Source organism: Mus pahari, chromosome X (assembly GCF_900095145.1).
Source record: "Mus pahari chromosome X, PAHARI_EIJ_v1.1, whole genome shotgun sequence".
Taxonomy (NCBI): Eukaryota; Metazoa; Chordata; class Mammalia; order Rodentia; family Muridae; genus Mus; species Mus pahari.
In genome coordinates, this window is record NC_034613.1 from 99,336,590 (window position 1) to 99,344,898 (window position 8,309).

Consider the following 8,309-nt stretch of genomic DNA (forward strand, 5'->3'; position numbering starts at 1 on the left):
AATGTATCACATTTTCTGTATCCATTCTTCTGTCGAGGGACACCTGGGTTCTTTCTAGCCTCTGACTATTATCAATAAGGCTGCTATGAACATAGTGGAGCATGTGTCTTATTACATGTTGGAGCATCTTCTGTGTATATTCCCAGGAGTGGTATTGCTGGATCCTCCAGTAGTACTATGTCCAATTTTCTGAGTAACCTCCAGACTGATTTCCAGAGTGGTTGTATCAGCTTTCAATCCCACCAGCAATATAGGAGTGGTCATCTTACTCTATATCCTTGCCAGCATCTGCTGTCACCTGAATTTTTTATCTTAGCCATTCTGACTGGTGTGAGGTGGAATCTCAGGGTTGTTTTGATTTGCATTTCCCTGATGACTAAGGATGTTGAACATTTCTTTAAGTGCTTCTCAGCCATTCAATATTCCTCAGTTGAGAATTCTTTGTTTAGCTCTGTACTCCATTTTTAATAGGGTTATTTGGTTCTCTGGAGTCTAACTTCTTGAATTCTTCATATATATTAGATATTAGTCCTCTATTGGATGTAGGATTGATAAAGTTCATTCTTCAATATCTAGATTCATAGAGAAAGTCTCAGTATCCCAGTATCAGGAATAAAATTCAAGAGTTCCAGACATCTGCAATTCTGAACATTCCTATCTCAGTCATTGTACTTTGAATATAATCTATATTCTCTAAAAGAAAAACATTAATAGGTGAATTTCATAAGAATCCCTGATAAGTATTGAATGAGTCTGGACAATCGCAAAAGGACAGTTGCTAACTGAATATAGCATAACACAGGTATAAAATTTTAGAACACAATTGTGTTTGTTTCTGTATTTGCTTACTTCACATAAAACATACATCCTACAACACTCTTAAGAAGTTAATTATACATGTTGTTGCATTTTTGCCATGTTTTGCTAGCTTTTGAATGAAACAAAAGACTCTTTTAAATTCCTTTATGGCATAGGTGTCATATGTGTGATAGGGAGAAAAATCTTCCTTTTTTGTTACTATTTCTTTGTCAGCAATTATTTTGAAGTTCTTTCAAGTGTGACTATTATATTCTAAAATACTTTGACAGATTGGAAATAAGATATGTGAGTCAAAATGTTAAAACTTTTTATCAACAATTCAAGTAAATAGTCTTTGTATGTCAGTAAAATCAAAGTATGGAAAACTTCAGTTCGGATAACTTTAATGATGTAGGCTGAAATTTACCTATTTGAAAAAATAAGACAAATGCCTGCTGCCAACTTTATTTCAGTGATAATAATATGTATATACTCAGGAAAAATGTCCTCTGTTACTTTAAAAGCAGTCATGTATACAATAAAATTATAAGGGAACAAATTTCTCAAGTCCATAGGCCGATAAAGAGTTTCTCAATAATCCTACAAACAAGGATATCTGTTTGCTGATAGCTAACATCCATTTGTTTGTTTGTTTGTTTGTTTGAGGGGTTCTCTTTTCAGATGGGAAATTTCAGTATATAATCGTGGCTGGCCTTGAATTGGCAAGCCCTTAGCTCAGCTAGCACCACCCATCTCTGCATCTCTTAGTATCTACCCTAAGCTTTTGCCTTTCAATTACACTGACTTCCTTTTTATCCATTCAGCACTTTTGAAAAGTACCTGCTCTTCTATCAACTCTACTACTAAAAAAACATTCAATAAATACACGACTCATTTTTATCACTTTATGGAAATCTAACTTCATTTCTCAATAACTTCTTATGAGAAAGTTCTTATATTCATTGTCCTTTTTTTTTGGCTTGGCTATATATTTAGTATTTATTCTTCACTAACATTATGGTCTCCATTTGGCATCAAAGGAGGATTAATTTAGGAGCCTCAAGGACTGGAAAGTATATTAATGTTGTAATTCTTTACATAAAATGCTATCTATTTTGGTATTAAATATTTTGAAAATATAACCATGCTGTCGTTGATTCTAATAATATTCATATAATAGGTTACAAAAAACATCAAAAATTGTTTATACAAGTAAAAAGGAACCTCTGTCTGAAAAAACATTTTATTTGATACAGTAGTGCACATTCACATACATCATATCACAAGAACATGTGCTTCACAATTTCATAGCAGTCTTATTCATAACAGCCAGAAGCTGGAAGCGACTCAGATGTCTCTCAACTGAAGAATGGATTCAAAATATGAGGTTCATTTACACAATGGAATGCCATTCAGCTAGTAAAAGCAAGGGCATCGGGAATTTTACAGGACAATGTAAGGAACTATAAAATACCATCGTAAGTGAGGTAAACTAGATCCTAAAGGATATGAATGGTATGTGCTTCCTGATAAATGGATATCAGCCAAATAATACAGAGTACCCAGGATATACCCCCACAAAGTCTAAGTTACAAAAAGAAGAAAGGCCCATGTAAGGTTGCTCAAATCCCACTTAGAGGGAAGAAAATAGTAATGGTAGACAGAGGGAGGGAGAGTCCTGGATGGGGTAGGGAAGGGGGAGGGCAAAATGGGGCAGGATCAGGTTTGAAGGAGACAAGAAAGAAGTTCAGAGGGCCAGGAGAATGAATAGAAATATGCAGCTATCAGAGTTATTGGGTTGGGGGGGGAACCTCTAGAAAGTTCCAGAGATGCTGGGATGGGAGATGCTCACTCTCAGGACTCAATGTGGGTAATCTTTTTTGAAATGCCCAAGAGTGGATAGATGGACACACAGAAGTCAGACAGGAACCCCAGTAGAGGGATGGGTACACCAAACCATGTATAATTCTATTGACCCAAAACTGTTCCTGTCTAAAAGAAATGCAGGGACAAAAAGGAGCAGAGACTGAAAGAATGGTGGACAACTGACTGGTCCAACTTGGGATCCATCGCATGGGCCGGCACTAATCCCTGACACAATTACTGATGCTATGTTATGCTTTCAGACAGGAGAATAACCTGGCTGTCCTCTGAAAGGCTCTACCAGAAGCTGACTGAGACATGCATATACTCACACCCAAGCATTAGACCTAAGTGGAAGATGACTATAGAAGAGTTAGAGAAAGATTGAAGGAACTGAAGGAGATGGCAACTCCTTAAGAAGAGCAAAAGTGTCAACTCACCTGGACACCTGGGAGCTCAGACAGACTGAGACCTCAAACAAGGAACATATGTAGGCTAGTCTGAGACCACAGCACATATATATATATATATATATATATATATATATATATATATATATATATATATATAGCAGAGGGCTAGCTTTTCACAGGTCTCAGTTTCAGAGGATGTGCCTAATCCTGTAGCGACTTGATGGCCAGGGTGGGAGGATAGCCTCTCAGAGGCAAAGAGGAGGAAGGTAGGGAGAAGAACTCAGCAAGGAGAGACTTGGGGGTGTGTGTACAACATTTGGGTTGTAAATAAATAAAATTATTAATTAATAAAAAAGAATTACATTTTACTATTTAACTATAAATTTGTAGTGCATTAAAATATATGAATTTTAGTATTTTTCCTAATTATATTTATTTAGTAGATTTTATCAGTACAAATGTTTGAGAAAATATATTTAGTACACTTATTTACTTTAGAATTTATTGTACATTGGGCCTAGAATCTTATTTCTTTCATGTGTCATTATTATTTCTTTGCAATATGTAAAATATTGTCAGTCAAGTCACAGTCTAATTTGGGAAGATATGATACTAGTAAAATCAAAATATAAAAAAGCAATTAGTCTTATCAGGTTATATTTTAAATTTGGCCTTTTAACAATGCAGTCAAATTATATAACTCAAAAGTATTTTTGAATTTGTCTTTAAGGTATATTTCTAGAAGTGAGGTGAAGAAACTGACTCAAGTGTGTTTAATTATAAACAATATAATTTGATATTTTGCTTTTATTTTTAAGATAGCTTAGGCTGGCCTTGTACTCACTATGTAGTTGAGGTTGTCCATGATTTCCTTACCTTCTTGCTTTCACCTCCTAATTTCTAGGAGTATAGACCTTATAGACCTTCATAACACACTCAGAAACCTCAACTATTTAAAAAAAAATGTTTTTACGTTTTTACTACCCTGAAATCATTGCTTTGTCCTTTTGACTTTAAAGGTTCATTACCAGTTTTCTGAAAGAATAGCCTGAAAACATTCTTTGTTTCAAAGCCATGATGGATGAACTTTGATTAAAACTAGCTTAAAAGAATAAAAGCCTTTAATGTGTTTTATACAGTCACTGATCAGTTACTGACATGCAATATTTCATTTTCGTTAGGACATTAAGTGATGTTGTGTACCTAAGAACAACTGTCTGGTTGATAGTACATCTTTTGTTTCATGCATCATAAAAGCAGGAAGGATATAAATGTGTTTCTGCCTTTTAAATAGTAATTATTTGTAAAATCATTACTTGGCACTTGAACAAATTGACACAATAGAGTTAGTTAGTGACCCTCAATACTTTAAAACTGGCATTGTGTTTTTGCTTCCTAGGTTCCTAATCCTTAGTCAAAGTTTAGTGATATTGGTGACTTCGTATGTAAAACATTGGCTTATACTTTCTCTGTGAAATGTTAGTATTGGAACTGCTTTATTCATGGACTGAGCTTGTACAACTCAGTAAAAAATTAAAAACAAGGGCTGGTGAGATGGCTCAGCGAGTAAGATCACCCGATTGCTCTTCCGAAGGTCCTGAGTTCAAATCCCAGCAGCCACATGGTGGCTCACAACCATCTGTAACGAGATCTGACTCCCTCTTCTGGAATGTCTGAAGACAGCTACAGTGTACTTACATATAATAAATAAATAAATATTTAAAAAAAAATTAAAAACAATATTTATAATTTAAAGTTTATGCTTAATGCTTTATGATGCCTCACACTAATACAGTTTTATGAATCGTGGCAGTATGAACTATAATCTAGAAAGATTTGTGGCATGTAAAATGGCCAAGAAGGAGAGGTTACTCTGAAATATTAAGAAATGGTTATTCTTATACATTACATTCATTTTGAGATGAGATTAATTTTTTAAGATTTATTTATTTATTTATTATATGTAAGTACACTGTAGCTGTCTTCAGATACTGCAGAAGAGGGAGTCAGATCTTGTTGCGGATGGTTATGAGCCACCATGTGGTTGCTGGGATTTGAACTCAGGACCTTTGGAAGAACAGTCGGGTGCTCTTACCCGCTGAGCCATCTCACCAGCCCGAGATTATTTTTAAATATGATAATGGTGATCCTAAAACTAAAATGGGCAAAATGTCTTGCAAATATTTGGTTTATGTAAAGAAGGAATTGCAATTTGTCACATTAATGTACTGTTTTGATGAGTTCTACAACTTCTTTGAGAGTGTAATTTTAGTACAATTGATAGAAAAAAATACAAAATCATGGCAGATGTCCTGAAATATAAGTATGACTAATGTATTCCATTCCATATAGGAGCTAAACTTCAAGAAAGTCACTGCATCTTAGTAGAAGCTAAGTATATCAGTCAATACTATTTATAAATAGTAATGATCTCAGAACATTCAGTTTCTCTCAATAGGCTAAGGGGTTTAGTTTCAAGGGTGAGAGAAGTTTATGTTTTCCCAGATTAAGATTTGCATAGAGTGATAGACACATAAAGAAAAGTGAAAGTGCTATTTTACTCTATATATTCAATGGTAGTAGCCAAAAAGCAAGAGTTTATAATGACATTCAAAATTTTCTTACTTATTAGTTGTGAGCTTTTGATCACTCTACTCACTATATATCTTTCTTTGTAAAATGACAGTGTGAATACTTGTGTTAGAATGCTGCTGAATGGATTAGGTGAGTTACTACAATTAAGGCATATAATAAATATTAACTTTTATTTTATTTGTGCTTTAAGACCAATGACAATTTGCTAATAGAATTTTTTCATTAAACTATCTGAATAAGATGAAATAAAATGTAAAAAAAAGCTATGTAATTAAAGAAAAGCACATGTTGCTTTGTGAAAGATTAGGGTTTTTTTAAAAAGATTTATTTATTTATTATATTTAAGTACACTGTAGCTGTCTTCAGACACTCCAGAAGAGGGCGTAAGATCTTGTTACGGATGGTTATGAGACACCATATGGTTGTTGGGATTTGAACTCCGGACCTTTGGAAGAGCAGTCGGGTGCTCTTACCCACTGAGCCATCTCACCAGCCCAAAAGATTAGTTTTAAAAACAACCAGAAGAAAATATTCCTTTTTAGAATTTAGAAAGGCATTTAATAATTAGTGTGCTAAATTTGCCTTCATAAAAATTAGCCTGAATTCCCTTCCTATTTTTTAGTTTTTATTTTATTTTATTAGATATTTTCTTCATTTATATTTCATTTTTTATTATTCTCAATTTATTAGATATTTTCTTCATTTACATTTCTTTTTTTATAGTGCTGCTAGAACATATTATTCAAAATGTCTCATTTTCAACAAATACTGAGTGATATGATATTGGTCTCCTGAAAACAGAACTGCTGGAAAGTAAGTTGAAAAATTCATTCCAAGTCTTTTAAATGTCTAATTCCCTCTCACAATATTTTTTAAAATTTTTATTAGATATTTTCTTCATTTACATTTCAAATACTATCCCCAAAATCCCTTATACCCTCCCCCCGCCCTGCTCCCCTACCCACTCACTCTCACTTCTTGGCCCTGGCATTCTCCTGTATTGGGGCATATAAAGTTTAATGAAAAAGCAATAGTAAATCTAGAAAATTCTATGAGTCACTTTATTACAGGCCAATAGTAGTATATTTATTTCACTTTGTTCTGACTCTGGCACTTTAAGCTAATATTTCAGTTCTTCATAATATGGTTAGTTTTTATACATACTCTCCACATATGTAACAAAATTTATCATTTGAGCAGCCAGATCTGATTAGAAAGAACAATTTTAGTTAGAAGGCCTTACTGCCAGGCAGTGAATATCAACACATTACTGGAGAGGAATGCCAAGGAAGGATTAGGAGGTAACTACTCTGAACTGTACAGAGATCAAGGTCAGGAGCATTCACTGGATTTGATCCACGAGATTAGCATGTAGGATTCTAAGAATCTAATGTCTACCCTACCACACCAGATCCTGCTCCTTGTTAGTCTTCTTTAACTCTTAGTTGACTTCTATCTTTTCTCTTCAGAGGATCTCCATCAAAATGATTCCCTCTGCCAGCTCAGCCCTATGAGATAATTAGGGACTAACTGAACTGAAGGACCATGTTGAATCATTGCTGGAAGCTAATTGAATGATACTATCGAGAGATTAGAATATACTGCTTCTCATAGATATTTTTATATTAATTATCTTACACCCCAAACACTGCCTCCACTCCAGGTTCCTCCCTCACTATTCCCCCTCCCTTTCTCTGAAAGAGCGGAACACCTCGTGAATATCACCCCCACAACCCTGACATATCAAGTCTCTGCCAAATTAGGCTCACCCTCTCCCACTGAGAGTCATGAAGCATACAGGCCAGCCATGAAAAACTGAGCTTCCAACTGCTACATATGTGCCAGGAGGCCTCATCTATGTTCCTTGGTTAGTGGCTAAGATTCTGAGAGCTCCTACATGTCCAGGTTTGTTGATACTATTGGTCTTCCTGTGGAGTTCCCATCTAATTCTAGGCCTTTGATCCTTCCTCAAACTCTTCAGTAAGAATACTTGACAACTGTTTAAAGTTTGGCTGTGGGAATCTGCTTCTATTTCAGTCCAGTCCTGGGTGGTGTCTCTCAGAGGACTATTATATTAGGCTCCTGTCTGCAAGTATACCAGTATTATTCTCTGCTCTACACTTGCATTTTATTTTACAAGACAAATTTTGGGTCAAAAGTTTTGTGGGTGGATTGGCCTCCCTATCCTTCAGCTGGAGGTCCTACCTGGATACAGGAAGTGGTCTCTTCAGATTCCAAGTCCCCAGTCTTAGGCATCTAAGCTAAAGTTACCTGCTCTGACCCCTGGGAGCCTCACCTATTCCAGGATTTTGGGACTATCCTAGAAATTCTCCCCTCCCCACCTCCCCTAGGCAGCTCCAGATATCCATGCATTCCCCTGGTCCTCTGGGCCTCTCTCCTGTCTTTCCCTACACATGATCCTACCTCCTCATTCACCTCATCCTCCCCTCTCCCCCACCCAGTTCCCTCCCTTCCTCTGCCTCCTATAAACATTTTGTTTCCTCTTCTAAAGTATGATTCAAGAATCCTTGTTTGGGCCTTCCTTCTTGCTAAACTTACTTGGGTCTGTGGATTATAGCATGCTTATCCTTCATTCTAGGGCTACTATCTACTTACAAGTGAGCATTTACCACATATGTC